Below are 16,562 nucleotides of genomic sequence, written 5' to 3' on the forward strand. Positions count from 1 at the left end.
AAACCTCCACAAACTAGTTCAGCTACCAGAAGAAGAACAGTGTCAATGCTGAACTCCTGATAGCCTAGTTTACCTTAGTCACCAGTTATCTCAGAGACCCACAGTGTGGATACTGCCTCAAGCCACCTCCATCTGCTCATATGGAAGCACAAAAGATTTACATGGGTTCCAAAAATACAAGGAAAAAAGAAGCACATTGGACCTGGCTTACTACCAAGTCCTACAAGGATAAATACACAGATAATGAAAGGGAATATATAGATAACAAAAGGACAAAGATACCCAGCTGCTTTATAGGCATATAGCAACACATGTGTTTGACATGTCACACAGACATCTTATTGGTACATGCTGACATGTTCTGGGACTAGTTTCAGCAGACATGCATAAAACACAGTAATAAATTACTGGACTGGTAAACACTGTGCAACTGAAGTTATCAAATACAGCCCATAAAGTATAAATTGCCAAAAACCCCTCCCAACTGACAGCACTGTATGACCTGCATTTTGCTCTCCACAAAGAGTCTTTGGAATTCCATTTATAAATACAGTTCTATAAAATAGGTCAAGTCTCTGAGTTTCCAGGAGATCTGAGCAATTTGTGCAGGAAGGTATACCAAAGCTAAGTATAAAAGAAAAAATCTCTCTAAGTGGTAATTCTGTATGGATGTTTCTTATTTCAGCCTCCTGAATCCCAGCTACAGCACGTTCTACTAGAATTGCAAATACAGGCTGGGGTGAACAAACATGCTTTGGTAAACAAGTTCTCTGGCACACAATGTTATGTAGGTGGGGTCTACCCAGAATGTCAAGAGTTCTTCTTCAAATTGTGGAGATGAGCAAGAACACAAGGACCCCGTTTGCATTTTCAAGCTATTTACTGGTATTCTAGTCAAAAGAAACTGAACAAGGGCTTTGACTTGGGATGTGTATGTATCCTCACAAAAGGTTCACAGTATTTTTCCAAAATAAAAGCATTTTAAAGGCAGCCTAGGATCTACAGAATAGGCCACATTTGTTTTTGCAATCCTAGTAATAATTCCAACAAACTGTTTATGGCAAGAGACACATGTATTCCACCGAAGTATTGTTATACACCAACTCAGAGGAGAAAAAAAAGTAGCAACAATGAAAAAAATCCCAACCTACCAAAGCAGGAAGATGTATTTTATAATCTAAAAAGGACACAAATTTAAGACTGTTTCAAAAGTTTATTATTTGCTGACCTTACTTTGCTTACTGTCTATCTAGTGAATTTCCCAGGTGTGCCAGATTTCCAACCCTATTCCTGACCCACACAAAAGAAGTACATTCATCTACTAGCCAGAGGGTCTGATTTTTATTCTCCAAGAACATTTTCATTTTCACATTTTCTATCCTGGGAACTATGGGACAGTGTTTGAAGGGTACATGTGGGTCTGAACTTTTAAGTGAGTTTCAGAAGGATTTATATGAAGATACATCAGCAATATTTTACATAAAGATGCATATGGTCCTCTTATACCAGGTAAAACCAATACAACAAGAAGCAAGTACAGATGATCAACTTCTGGACTCCACTACACTAATTTTCTCTTTAACTTATTTTTCTTTTTATAATATGGAAATCTAGCAGAAGCCAGTTAATGGAATATTTTTAGTCTAAGTATGGAGCATAAGCAACAATTACATAAATCCATCTAATCTCAATACTAATTCAAGACCACTGTTCCATTATGCAGCTTTAAAAAAGAACATGGCAGTATTTAGTATCTGAGGTCAACAGTTTTTTGATGTTAGGTGTTGTGGTGTTGCAGGGTAGGGACCACATGGAACGAGGCAAGATATTGTAGGATACAGCATGGAGCAGGACTATGAGGTAGTAGAAATTATCACAAAATTTTATTTATTGAAATTAAGCTTTGATGTACATACAGCCATTTTAAAAGGGGTGGTAGGAACCAGATTATTTAAAAGACATGGTATTTTCTTGAAGTCATTGTTCAAATTACTCAAATGTTTCCTAAGAAAATGTTCCTGCACACAATCCAAGCCGCTCTTGGATGTATCAAAAGCAAGTCTTATTCCAACTACAGTTTTCTCCAACAACACTGTACAAAATTAAAGTAGTTTTTGTAGATGACAGCACAATTTGAAGTTTGCAAAAGAACACAAAAGAGCAAAATGTCACAGTTTTCTAATTACATGGCAATCTTTGTGTCAACCTGGTTCATTAAACATTTTTATAAATCTTTGAATTAAAGAAAAAATTTTGTTGTAGAAAGAAGATAAAAGATTTTGTAAAGCCATGAGAACTCAAGACGTACATCTCCTGCACTGAAGTTCTTAATAAATATGTTGTCACTGCCTTGGTATAAAAACAGGGATATGTATAGAATCTCTGTAAGATTCAAGAAGCTTGCAATGATCAATCTCTGTTTGGATGCAAATGGCAATGAGGATCTTCTAACTGGAATGTGCACCATGCTAGTGGATGCTAATAGGAGCAGTGTTGGAGGAGGATACTAATATCTCTCACTCCTGGGTCTCTGAAGCACATCCCGTGCAAGCACTCAAAGACCTCTCTGTGTCAGAGCAGCTCTGTTTCAGGTCTGGGATGAGTCAGTCGCAGTTTGCTATGCCAAATTGCTTCCGATTCAAATGTACCTTGCATTTATTTAAAAAGTGTTGTGGTAACAGCCCTTCAAAATACCCACTTGAGAAATAGTGTTTCATTGTTCACCTTTATATAACTGTGGTTCTCCCAGGCCTACGCTGCTCTTTTTTTTTTTATTTGTTTGTCACCAATTTATGCCTTCCCAAAAGCAACTGTTGCCACACCAGAACCTGGGGGACACCTGCCTGCTGCTGCGGTCACCTCCCCTAGGGAGTCTGGGGTAATGTCCAGCCAAAGGTCCTCACCACACACCTCTGTTAAAACAAAGTTGGGGTAATTGTGGACATTTTCATCCTTCACCCATCTACCTCCCCTGATTGATTTAGAAGCGTGTCCAAAGTCAGAAAATACAACCACTGTTTATTTCTCACTCTTACAGGAATGATGACTAATTTTGAGAAGAGAAATGCAGAAGTAATCAGGATTCTTTTAAAGTCACAGTAAGGAAGTTGGCTGTTTCTACTGCTGACTCCTATTTCCAGCATTCCTATATGCATAGTTGCTAAATTAAGTTTTTCATATTCACTTCATTGCATGCATTGTATGGTGTTCTGGTTTCACCTGGGATAGAGTTCATTTTCTTTCTATTAATTGGTACAGTGTTTTGGATGCAGTATGAGAACAGTGTTGATAACACATTGATGTTTTAGTTGTTGCTAAGCAGTGTTTACCCTAAGTCAAGGGCTTTTCAGGTTCCCATCCTCTGCCACCAAGCAGATGCACAAAAATCTGGGAGGGATCACAGCTGGGACAGCTGACCTGAACTGGCCAAAGGGATATTCCATACCTTAAAACATCATACTCTGCATATAAACTGGTAGAATTGGTCTGGAGCCACCAATCCCTGCTCAGAGATGGGCTAGGCGTCAGGGCATGGTGAGCAATTGTATTGTCCATCATTTCATTCTCTTGGGTTTTATTCCTCTCCTTCCATGTTCTCATTTGCTGTTGTTGTTGTTATTATTATTATTGTTTTTGTTATTGTATTTTACTTTATATCAATTCTTGAACTTTTCTTACCTCAACCCACGGGTTGTACCTTTCTCTAACTGTCCCCTGCATCCCACCAGGACAGGGGGAGTGAGCGAGAAGCTGGTTGGCACCTGGGGTTAAACCATAACATGAACCTGAACAGTTAAACTTGTACCACGTTTTCAAATCTGGTTTATGGGAAGGATGTCCCAAGTCACACAAGCCAGAGCAATTTATGGGATAAACAAGAAGCCACAGAACTTCTATCAGCTAACAAAAGGACCAGTGGTTGAGTGAGACAAAAAGTAAACAAACAAAACATCAAACAAACACCAAAGAAAAAGACATTTTGGACAGTTCACATAAAAGAAAATTTGAAAGCATTAATATGCCTACCATGGTGGACAGGTAGAGCCAGACTACACCTCTATGAATGCTAGAATTGTGTGAGTATAAAAACAAGATGCTGTGATTTCTTATTTAATTTAGATGGGATTATATTCACTTTCGTTTTATTGTGTGTCCAGGAAAGTTGAGAGGAAAGACCATCATGACTTCCTGTAGTGTCTGGAAGGAGAGAGGAAAACATGCAGAACTCACAATCCTTTATAACTAAAATAATAATAACTATTTTGAGATTTTGTTTTGTAAGGAAAGAAACCACCCAACAAAAAACCCCAAACATATATTGGGGGAAGGGGACAAATTTACCATGAAAGTAAGTAAATCGGATACTAACAAAAAACTATGTCAGAGAATAATTGTCAGTATCTCCTGAACAAATAAATTGTGGAATTTGTCTTCCATTTTAACCAGATCCTTTTCTTTTCAAAGTGTTTCAGCACATGTCACAGCTTTAATTCAGAGGAAGTGCTGAAGTGAGGGGCTTCTCACAGCAGGGTAGGTGCCTTTTTCACTCACCCTGGATGTGAAGCAAGTCAGTGGTAAGCCTTTAGCATCACTGGTGTCACCAAGGGTGAACATCCAGAGTCAGTTCTCTCTTGGGAGCGGAATGCAGTACAGCTTTCTTCATTCAAAACAGCAAGAGAAGGCATTTCAGTTAGTTGCTGAGGTCACCCATGTCAATCAGTCGTTCATTCTGACGGAGTGGTTCAGTTAAAATGTTCTACTGTCATTGCTGTAGTGAGCCAAGGAAATAAATCCATGGTTGGAAGAATCTGGATCCAGCATCTGACCTTTGTACAGTATCAACAACTTCTGAAACAAAATCCAGACCATCCCACAAATGGGCTGAGGTTACAGACCAGAAATGTAGACTAGATTATCTTTAAGGTCCCTTCCAATCCAAACCATCCTGTTATTCTGTAAATCTGAAAGGATACATTCTCCTAAGGTTTTAAATTGGTGTTTCCCACTATGGTATACCCATTGTCACTGTGCACAATGACAGATAACAAGCACAATGACAGCCTTGCAAGAACAAGCTATTTGCACTCAAAGGGCTAGTCAGTTTAAACAAAAACAAAGCCATTAAAAATCACCTACCAGCACCAGGGTTATTTGTTTGATATCTCAAATGTACATATCGAACAGCTAGCAACTCAGAAGTAAAATCAAAGAGCCTGAATGGGGAATCTACTACCACGTGGTATCTCAACAGTCACACGGTACAAGGAGCAAAGGCCTGTGAATTGACAGCACTTTATTTTAGTTTGAACTTCTTTTATTTCAAAATCAGTTTGTTTTTTTTTTTAACATTAAAAAAAGGCAGCGTATCCCTTAGATTTTTGTTTCTAAACAAATGGAAAGCAACCAGTTCAGAAGAAAAGTTGACTAAACGTCATTAAATGGGAGGTGGGGGAGTCCAAGAAAGTAGCAAACAGAATGTGAACACAAGAGACATTAAGAGGGGAAAAAAAAAGAAGTAATTCCTCTACAAAACAATACAAGAGGATAATCTGCTTGTGCCCTGTAAAAATAAACAAAAGTAGCATAAGATTTATTTGTCAAGACAGGCACAATATGTGAAAACATAGTCAAATTGCTAGCAATAAATATAAAATCTGGAGGAGTACATATGAGAATCAGCATGGTTAAGGTAGAATTATAATGAAAAAAAAAATACTAGCAACAAAAAGAAATCCTTATTATCAATATGACTGTAGCTTAAGAGCAAGGAGAACCTTCTGGCCCTAGTCAACACAGAGAAAAGCTGATGAGAGATGACACCCAGCAGACTATCATGTCTAGGACATCAGTCTTCACCTAGGGGGTCAAATGCAAGCAGTGATTGGCATAAATAATAGAGATGACAGGTAAAATTTCAGGAGGAACGGGAGAGAAACAGAGAATGTGAATGGAAGTGCACAATGGAAAACAACCCAAGTAAACAAACCAAAGCAACAAAAAACAACAGGTAAGAATATTAAACACCCAGTGAGTCAGTTTAGCTTCAAATTCCTGGGGAAAACAATCCAAAACAGATCAATTAGCAGCACCTGGAAGATAATCCTAAGTAACAGCCAAAAGAGATTTGTTCAATCACATTGCTAACTTCCTCTGACAACCTTCCAGAGAGGTAGGAGAGAAATCACAGATGTCACACCTTCCCTTTAGAAAAGCTTTGAAACTGCATTGAGGTATTTTATCAACCAGGCTACAGATGCAGGAAGAATAAATATTAGCTCTGGATATAAGAAACAAAGGTTAAATATATCATCATCAGGGCAGAGTAGTGATCTGGAAGAATGGAGTGAAATGTAGCAGGTTATATGCAAGATACTGCCCACAGGCAGGAAATGTCTCATATGGAAATACAGGATGGGAAACAAGGCCTCACTACAGCAGGTCACAAAGACAAATGCCGTGCTGTTCTAAGACAAATATTGCTATGAGATATAAAGTAGAATGGAAAGCCTGAGCATAATCTGCTGAACTCAAAAAAGTCCTTCTACTTCATTCTGTTTGTGTCTGAATAAATAGGAAAGATGTGGTCCTGTCTGTGAACGTGTAGGGAACAGAAATAAGAATGAAAACTGGTCTAGAAAATGTGACTTACGGGGAAGTGGGATGGACAAGCTAGTGTGAGGTGGGGGGAACCCACTTGAGGGGTGGCTGTTATCTTGGAAGACTACTTCAAAGAGAAGGGAATTGTCTCTTCAGGACAAGTCCTAAATGAGCTTAAAATAAGCACAGAAAAGGTTCAGGTTAGTAAGTACTGGGGCAGGGGAGACAAGAACATGAAAAAAAATATTGGAAGGGTAGGGAAGCAATGGAAGAGATTTCACCAGGAAAGAGCTTTAAAAACAGCTGAAGCAAAGACTTCCTCATGAAACACAGACTGCATCTTTATGGGGCAGAGACCACTTGAGACTGGCACCTTATGGCTGGGAGCAATGATTGGGGAATGCCATGGTGGTAAACCAGAAGTGAGGGGAAGAAAACGTGGTTTAGAAACACAGAGAGAAGCACTGAGGGAAGTCAGGTGACAGGCAGGAAACTGGGAAGAACAAAGATGAAAAATGAGACTGCCATTTGCAGGGAGAGTCATTTCAGAGGTGCATTACACTTTCATGAGCAATGACTTACGAGGCTGCACCTGAAGTCAAGAGAAAAGGCAGGCTCCAGGTGCTTGGATCTACTCTTGCTGCGGTTTTTGTTTCAATGTCTACCTTAGCAAGTAATGCAGCACAAGAAAAGCATATCCACAGAGAGGAAAACAGTTGATGCTGAAGATGCAGCACCCACATGACCCATGTTGGCATGGCAGGTTGTATGTTTTGCTTCAAGTCAGCTTTAGTCTGGTCCTGTGGGCAGGACACCTGTACCTGGTTCAGTGCTAAAAGCACTCCTGAAGAACATCTTCCAATCTTACTTCATCTGAAAGGAATCCAGCTCAAGATCCCCCAGCAGAGCGAACCACAAGGGATGAACTCCAAAAGCAAGCTCCTGAACTGAACTAATACTGTAACAGAGACTCACCTTAAGCCAAACCAGAGGAATCCAGGGACTAACCGTGGCATCCATGTGGCAGAGACCAAAGGAGGACCAGAACAACACTGCCTTCCTCCACTGTTAGATTGATCTAAATGTTTTGCAGCAACAAGCATGACTGGAGAGACAGTGTTCAGTGTCTAGAAACCAGGCACTGACTGATTTGAGACAACATATTGACCATTTAACTGACATCTGATATGACATATGGACATCTTTGGCAGATCTGTAAATACACTGGAACAACTGTCACAATATTTTAACTTAGCGACTGCATTTGCTTTAAAATAACATTGCTAATAATCTTTTTTCTTTATTCTTTTTTCTAATAATAATTTTTCTTTCTTTTCTTTAAATGAGGACCTATGTCTAAGACTTTCTAACTCATGAATCAAAACAGCAAAACCAAAACAAAGGGCCAAGCACCCAAGTCATCAATCTTTTACAGCTACCAAGTCATAGAGCAGTAACCAAGACAAAGAATATTCCAGTTTCTCCTTGACAGTTCCTAATATCAACATATTTTCATTCAATGAACTTCCTTTTCCTGAAGAAGTGTCAAACTGTGCACATGTCTGTGTGTGTCCCTGTTTAGATTCTGAGCTGCAAGGCTGTTCTCTGTTCCTTATGCTCTGTAGCTTCTGAAATATTCAGCCCCTTCAGATTCCTTCTCAAGGACTGTTTTGTTTCTTACTCTGTACACATCATGCATCCAACATGGTTCCCTGAATAATTATCCAGGATTTGACTGAGTGGTTGATGATAAAATTTCTTTCAGGTCATTTCAAGTGATGCTCCTATGTAAAACAGTGAACTGATTTTTACACGCATTGACAAGTTTAATTTCTGAGTAAAACCCTAAGTGATAAGATTCCTCCTTCTACCTCTATTTCAATTCTTTATAAATAGACCCACATCTTATGTGTAAAGCCCCACAAACAATCTCAACTAATATCAACAAATACAATTAAAGCATTTGCACAGAAATTCAAGATACCTTCTAATACAGGAGAGAAGCTACACAAATTTGGTTTTATTCCCAGATAATTAAACAAGGGGATAAATGTCTAAGGGCATAAAACATAAGAATATCTTAACGAGGATCTGAGCCAGCTCATGTTGCAGAGCTGTGTTTGCAAGACAGGCATTATTTACACATTCTGGTGAAGTACTCCAAAGATGTAACATTTTAAGGCAGTTTATGAATTTCTAATGTCAATTCACATAAAATGTGCTTAAACACCCAGATGCTATGACCAAAACTAAATGAGTCATAAATCTGAAGTTCATCTGAACTGGTGAGGTTAAGTCAAGCTTCTAGTTTAAATTTGCATTGTCTCGGATGTGTAAGTTCACATCCAAGCAGCAAAATCTACTTTTAATTGGCTTGGACCACAGATGAACTCTTTCCTTTTCAGTCTGCCTTCTGATTTTAATTGGGTAGAAAGCTACTGTAAATATTTTCTTCTTTCTCACCCCTTCTTCCCAAGGTTTTTTATAAACAAGTGAGGTATTGTTTAGCTGCTATGCTCCAGACCCCACACACCCCAAAGCAAAACAGAAAAAGTATGTGCTCAGATTGCTACAGAGCAAGATTTTATACATTTTTTGAATCACACAACTTGCAAACAACTTGCCTTCCTCCAAACAAACTGATCAACGCAACTTATAGTGTCTTTTTAGCTTTGCTTCTCATCATCTGTAAGGAGAGAAGAGTAGGCTTGGAAACTTCGGCAAAGGAACCTAAACAGATTTGCTCAGCAGTCTCTGAGTCTCTGGTCAACAGCTCTCTGCTGTTCAAAGCTCAAGTACAAGTGCATCACTGTTCTCTCATTTAAATGTAGAATAATTCTAGGATTCATGGCAATGCCAGCTTAAACTTAGCTCTAAAGAAACCCTTTGTTTTCAAATAAATCAGTGCCTGGTTTTAGATAATTCTATAAAGAATCCTATTCATCCATCACATAACCTATTAGTTAACATGAAAAGAGCACTAAAGAGGCAGCCAACCTCCAAAAAATTCTGAAGAAAAGTGAAGTTAAACCAATCTATCTGGTATATGCCTTTAGAGTTACCTATAATGTGTGTGGGCACATACACAAGATGTAAAACCTCACTGCAAACAGCACAGTTCACTCTTGATACTAACACTTTACACCAAGAGTGTTGAAAATTTTGTAGCACACTGGCCACATTCTCTCACCAGAGGACAGTAATTGTTTGGTTTTCTGTCACTGCTACAAGTGTCACATTATTTTCAAGGGATACAACTAAGGGTTCCCTAACAGAGAAACCTCATCTGTTTTCTGTCAGGGCTCTGAAAACCAAAGGATGGCAGGAAAGAATTGTTAGTCCTCAAAAATTCCAAAGACAACAGATAATTTCTTACCAAAGGCTGACTTGGGAGGGTGAAATTTAGGTATCAGAATGCTGCTTAACCATTTCCACATTAGTCTGAAAATACCGTGACCCCTCTTAAAGAGCAATTGATGAAAGCAAGTTAGTTATTTACAACATATTAACCATGAGTACTGGGAGAGTAAATTAACAGTATTACACTTATCCCTTAAATGAAACAAATGAAACAGGAGGGCCTAGTATTTGAAAAAAAGAAAAAAACATCAGGAGGCTAATTGATTAATTGGATTCTAGGCTATCAGCATCCACTATGACTCCAAATATCCCCCTTCTGTTTCACTTCTTACCTCTCATAAAACATTGTTATATACTCCTTAATGCTACATGCTGTTTTTACTTACCTTCTTTATGAAAACAGCTTTTTTTCTTTCTCCTCCCACACCCCCTCATCTTTAATATATTCAAGATGCACCACTACTACGGCAGCAGAGGAAGCAGAAGTCTCCTGGTTCTTTGATGCATTTGTCTTCAAGGCATTTGGGTACCATTGCCATGTAGTTTTTATTTTTGAATTGTCCTAAGTTTTCTCTGTTTTGTAGTTTTTGGCAGCATTCCAAACTTGTAGACTTAATGCATCTTGTTTTTGCAAGGTATCATTAAGTCCCATCTAAAGGGAGTAAAGGAGTTATTTTCTTCTTTAATTACCTCCTGTCCATCTTCTTTGCTCTTTCCAGCATTAAAGGAAAACATACACCATAAACTGGAAATTCTACCATGATTGAGGAAAAGCATTCATTTTCTGAATGCTCAGTCCTTATTTATTTACTAAACTTAGTATAAAACATATTTTATGGTTTGATAGTGATCCCAGTTCATAAATATCTAACACTGGGAATTTGCAAAAAAAAAGAGAAGTCTAAACCTAAACTGTTATAATATAAACACACAGTAGTTCAGAGTCATGCAGAACAAGTACACTTGGCAACCTAACACATGCATCCAACATTCTTCCACTTATGCTATAGCTACACAGGGTAGGGAAGAGGCCAAAACACAGACAGTCATGGACTGCATTACATTCTCTAGGTCAGTTGGAGGCAACTGGACTTATTGAGTTAGCCTTGAGAGAAGGCTTGAGGGGCACCGAACAGCAGTGTCCCAATGTCTTCAAGAACGTTACCAAGGCAGACTCAACTGGTTCATTGCATGAGAAGGAAAATCCCCACAAGGGTAACTGACCACTAGAACAGGGTGTCCAGGGGGGTTGTGGAGTCTCTGTCTTTGGAGGTTTCCAAAACCCAGGCAAACACAGCCCCGAGCAGCCCTGTCTGAACACTCAGGGTGAGGCGTTAACTCAAGCTGGTGAGTTAACTCACCACTTTCCAAGGTTCTTTCTAACCAGAATAAGAGCATGATTTAAGTTGTTTAGCCATGAGCAGCACTCACTCCTTCAGCTTATCTTCCTAACTGAATTCAGAAATGTCATTGTAATGCCATATTATATAATATTAGATACAACACCATGGGACAATAATCTTCACAAGTGCCCATTTTCTCATTAAAATACCAATCTGGGCACAGATTAATGATGCAAACCTCTGAAATAGCTATCAAGATAGTTAAAAGAAAAATAGAACTGTGTTTCCAATTCATGCCTTGTTTTAACAGCAAAATTGCAAGGTCTCAATTATTGGCACACAGTTTGCATGTATTCAGATATCACATTTTTTATCCTATATTATACTGATAAATAGCTGGGATTGACCTCAGTTGCATGGCTCTTCAATAAACACTCAATAAATATGGGTTATAATTCCTTGGGGCACAGCAAATCTATTCTGATGCACCTGCTGCATTAGCAACATTGAGTCCAGGATCGGAGGCAAAGCTTTCCCTGGTCCGATGTCTGTGCCAAAATATTTTGCAATTAACAGTATAGTGAAGATGTTTGAAATAGTTCTGTTTCCTCAGTTATTTCACAACCGTGAGCAAGAAATTAAGAAGTACCATTAAGGAAAACTAATCCCAAGGGCTGGAAGAGACAGCAGCAGCAAAGCAGCATGATGATGCCTCATAAGGCAATGGAAACATGTCAGCCTTCTCATCAGAGGCAAAGGATCAGAAGCTGGTATCCCCTTGGTTTACTCACAGAGAAACGTAACAGTCTGTAAAGCTATGCATCTTCTGCACTGGCAGTGTTTTGCAATAGTATCTGGCAAGACACTCAGGACTAGCAGCTTGCCAGTTGCCCTCATAGTTTCAAACAAGACTGCCAAGAAGTAAAATGTGACATCTCTTTGAATAAAGGAGCTGAGGAATAAATTTAGACATCAATCTTGCTTACCCACACTCCCCCAACCCCCAGGTGCTTTCCTGCCCTAAACCACAGAAAAACTGTGGATGCAAAGTAAAGCATTTCAAATACCAGGGAATATGGAAGTTTTCTCTCGCCGTCAGATGATGCTCACAGACTGACTGAGAAACTGGAGGGAAAAGGTCACATGAAGATACAACCTTAATTCTTCCTTTGCTAAAGGATAGAGAGAAAGAATGCTAACACAGCATTGGGCAAGGGAATGGAGTTACAGGTCAGGACACAAACACACAAATCTGTGGCATGGAACACATAAAACCACCTATAAACCTGCATAATATAAAACTGGCACGGTGACACCTGTTGCCAAACAGATACACCGTGTGAAAGTGGTGGCCCAGGATGGACATTCCTGCATTTGAAACGGGGCTTTCTGGAAGGAGACACCAGACACTTTCCCCACTTCAGCTTGCAGGCTTGAACTTCTAAACTGGTTCTAAACTTCTAAACAAACAGCTGTCACCACCCACTCCAGATCTCTGAGCCTTTTCTCCTGGGCCTAGTTCTCTCCTAGAGAAATTAGTAAGTGTTGATCCTCTCTTGAAACAAAGACGTCATGGAAATGCTCACCTCTGATAATCATCACCAGCAAGCAACCACCATATCCCAGCCCTCCTCCCAGTAGGACACAAAATGGTGTGACAGAGTCAAAATTCTGGCACTCCCTCATGCCAGCCTTGGGCAAACTGCTGCATCTTCCACGAGATGGCCCAGGCTGAACACAAGGCATGAAGTGTGCCCTTCTGCTTGCCTCCTTCAGCCTATTCCACAGCTGCAGAGGTGACAGAAGATGTGGGTTTGAACCCCTCGTGCACAGGGAGCAGAAGCCCAGGTTTCAACTACCAAAAGACAGTCTGCTGTTTAGACAAATCCCGCCACCAGCAGCTCTCAGGGAAAGGTGCACATGGGCTCCTCTTCCAGCAGTGCTCCCAAAAGGAAACACACCACTGCATTTTGAGGCACAAGCGATGCCATCAGCGCGTGTGTTTACAATGCACTTGCCAGGTGCCCTACTTTCTTCATCTCCTAAGGGCTTTGATGCTCAACTACAGCAGCTCTAGATAAGGCGCTTAAGAACTTTCTGCACAAAGAGGGAGATCCAATATGTTTAAGACACTTTCAGAGTCAGGCAGACACAGTGTTAGGTGATTTGGAAGACTTCAGGGAAAAAATTCTGTTTGAGAATTAAGAATGCAAGCAGGAACCTGATTAGCATATTTTAAAATGTTCTTACAGCATGTGGAAGCCCTTCAGTTCTACTTTGGAAAGTGTGTTTTCTCTGTAGGACATTTTGGCATATGGATACTACTTAAACTAGAACAAAATGAGTCCTTCAATACAAACACTCAAAGAGCTAACTTAAATAAAAACAACATATTGCTTTACTACGCTCAGTCTATATAAATACATACATTATTTACAGTTGTTTTTAGTTCCTTGGTTTACAGGGAAAAAAAAAATCATAGCAGAATAACTCTTCAATGATTTAGGGATGTCCAAAAATGAAGTCAAAAAACCAACCAGTAGTGACTTTCCTTTTGGGAAGCACACATTCCTTCAAAATAACATTCTTCTTAATGACAACTTAGACAGCCAAAACAAAAACATAATTTGGAACTGCAAATATGTGTAATCTGAGATCTGCAGGGCATTTGTGTATAAAATGGCTTGTAGCCATGGGACAGTTAAAAAGCCCTAGTTACTTGCATGCAAATTGTAAAACTGAAACCATCTGGAAAATGATCTGGGATATAGGGCGGATAACCCAGGACAGAACTGATGTGTGGATGTGGCTGAAGGATCACAGCTTATTAGTAGCTTATCCTGTATGGATGGGATGGAAAATAAGATTTGACATACCCTCTTATACTGTGATGATTAACATGAACCTGCAATTAGCATGCATGGCATTTTAGATTGACAGATGATTTCCATCATAAACCCTAGATCCCCAAGAGAAACAAGAGATGCTTTGCATCTAGTTTTATTTTCTAATACCTAGGTAATTTTCTTTAATAACTTTATTTTTGGCCTTCAGCATATCCTACTGAAATATTTCGTTCCTGGGTCAAGTCAGCTTTGGAGGCTTGCAGATATTCAGCTAGCTAGGCTGAAGCAATTCTGCATATTAAAAACCACCAATCACTATTTTAAACACATGCCATTACACTCAAATTATCCACCTACTTGTGGATTGACTTTAAACAAGTCAAAAAATGAACAGAGTAGTGATTTTAAAGTGCTCACATCTTAAAACTTGAACTATAAGCTCCCTGCAATACATTATTTTATAAGCAGAGTGGACTAGGAGCCACCCAACTACTGTTCCCCCATAAGTCCTTTGAAGACTTCTGTTCAATGAGACTTGAACATCCAGCTTTGCCAGGCTTCTTAGAAAAATAGCTGTCCTTAGAGAAGAAGAATGCACACACTGATAATAAAAAGCAGCAATTCTTATGGGTTGTTGATTATCTGGATGAAGATCCCCTCAGAACAACATAACAAATGAATTACAAGTCTTGCAGCACTCTGGATGCAGCCCATGTATTCACCAGTCTGCATAACTTTCCTTTCCCTCAGGAAATGTTTAATCCTCTTTGAAGATTACAATAGATACTGAATTTATTAGATTAGCATGAAAGAAATTAAATGCAAGGGCTGTCAACATCTATTTTGAGTGTCCAGTATAAATGTCAATGCTATTTCAAGGCTTAGAGCATGTAATAAAGAGGCTGTAGCACTTACTGCAGAGAAATACAGAGATCACTAACTGGTTTTTGCTGCCAACTAGTGTATATTTCTGCTCTTTATACAATCTCAAAAATTAAGGGAAAGAGCCTGACAGAATTCAGATTTTAAAAAAAAGCTCTGCAGGAGCATGTAAGTCTCAGCAAAGGGAAGCCAAGGAGCTCTGACCAATGCTCACAAAAGTACTGGGGCAGACATCCTGCAAGTTAACAAAGTCAAGCAGTTGAATGTTACTGGATACTCTTTCAACCACTTCTCCCCTTAATTCAAATCCTTCAAGTCTGCATCAGAATTTTACCTTCCCATAAAAGATCTGTGCAAGAAGCACCAATACTTTGCAACTTCTTCAGCACAGGAGGAGAAAGCATTATTTTAATTCTCTCCCTGCCTCCAACCTTCTCTCATGCTGAAGGTGCTTAAACGAGTAAAGAGAGAATTCCAACCCTTGCTTCTCTGGCACAGAGACCACCAGAAAGAGGGACTGCAGATCCAAACCGCGTTCACCGACTGCTTTGCCTCTGCAAGGCACAAAGCAAAGCAAGCCAGGGTCTCCTCATCCTGCTGGGACAGAGGTAAAGGACACTGGAAAAGGGCTCTTTCACCTGCTCTAAAAGTAAACGCCCAGCCATTCTTCACCTCCTAAATGTCTGATTCCAGCATAGCCTTACTGTCTTTATGGAGTTCAGCAGTAGGACTGAAATGGAGTTTGATGGTGTCCGTAGTTGCAACCCAGAAAGTAAACCCTCCCACACCGAGCCAGCCATGCAAAATAAAGCGTAGTATGCAAAACGGCATATACACGCAGTAAAAACATTAGGGCAAGAGCACTAGCAGGAGCCGGTAACACTGCTGGAGAAGGGTAGGAATTTAAGGGGGGGAAAAAAAGAGAGAGGAGAATGTGAAACACTAAATGACTTTAAAACTTCTTTGCAAATACAATATCTAAAATTATAGCGGCGGGGGCAGGGGGAGCAGAAGTTTCTCCATGTTTGTTTATTCGCCCGCAGCACTTTGCCCCCGGTCCGTAAGCGGATCCCAGCCGCCGGAGCCACACGCCCACGCGGAGCAGCGCCTTCCTCCAGGGAAAGTCCTGTCAGCCCCCCGGCCCCTCCGCAGGAGCCTGGCGAGGGCCGCACCGAACACGCTCCTCGGGAACGCCGGCGGTGTGGGCAAAGCACGCAGCCGTTTTCGGGCTGCAACAAAAGGGAAGCGAAACCGCCCCCAGTCCCTTGTCCGCGGGTGAGTCCCGTGTCCCCGCGGCCGCGGAACCTCCGCGGCTCCGGACGGGCCCTCTCTGCCCCGCCCGTGGGAGGGGGCACGGGCCCCTGGATGGCTGTACCCCACGTACCTGCCTCCCTCCGACCCTCCGCCGGCCGGGGCGGGCCGGGGATGTCTGTCTGTCTGTCCGTCCGTCCGTCCGTCCGCTCGCTCGAGTTGCCGCTTCCTCCTCCCCGCCGCGTCAGCCGCGCTCCTCCCGCCGCGGCCGCGGGATGACGGG

At 40.6% G+C, this 16,562-nt stretch overlaps 1 protein-coding gene across 2 annotated transcripts in view; it reads right to left on the bottom strand.

Moving 5' to 3' along the window:
• The window catches only part of SGK3 (serum/glucocorticoid regulated kinase family member 3), a 56,023-nt gene extending 39,461 nt beyond the window's left edge, over positions 1-16,562 (bottom strand). The window contains exons 1-3 of one of the 2 annotated variants that reach the window (XM_014256033.2): positions 16,413-16,552; positions 4,552-4,657; positions 4,027-4,197 (exon numbers count right to left, since the gene is read on the bottom strand). The gene's annotated coding sequence lies outside the window, so the exon portion shown is untranslated. Of the gene's footprint in view, positions 1-4,026; positions 4,198-4,551; positions 4,658-16,412 lie in introns of both variants that reach the window. The other variant, XM_014256027.2, reaches the window with a different exon arrangement.

This window comes from Pseudopodoces humilis, chromosome 1, assembly GCF_049639895.1.
Source record: "Pseudopodoces humilis isolate 2021_Gansu_Grassland_sample_001 chromosome 1, ASM4963989v1, whole genome shotgun sequence".
In the NCBI taxonomy this organism is placed as follows: domain Eukaryota; kingdom Metazoa; phylum Chordata; class Aves; order Passeriformes; family Paridae; genus Pseudopodoces; species Pseudopodoces humilis.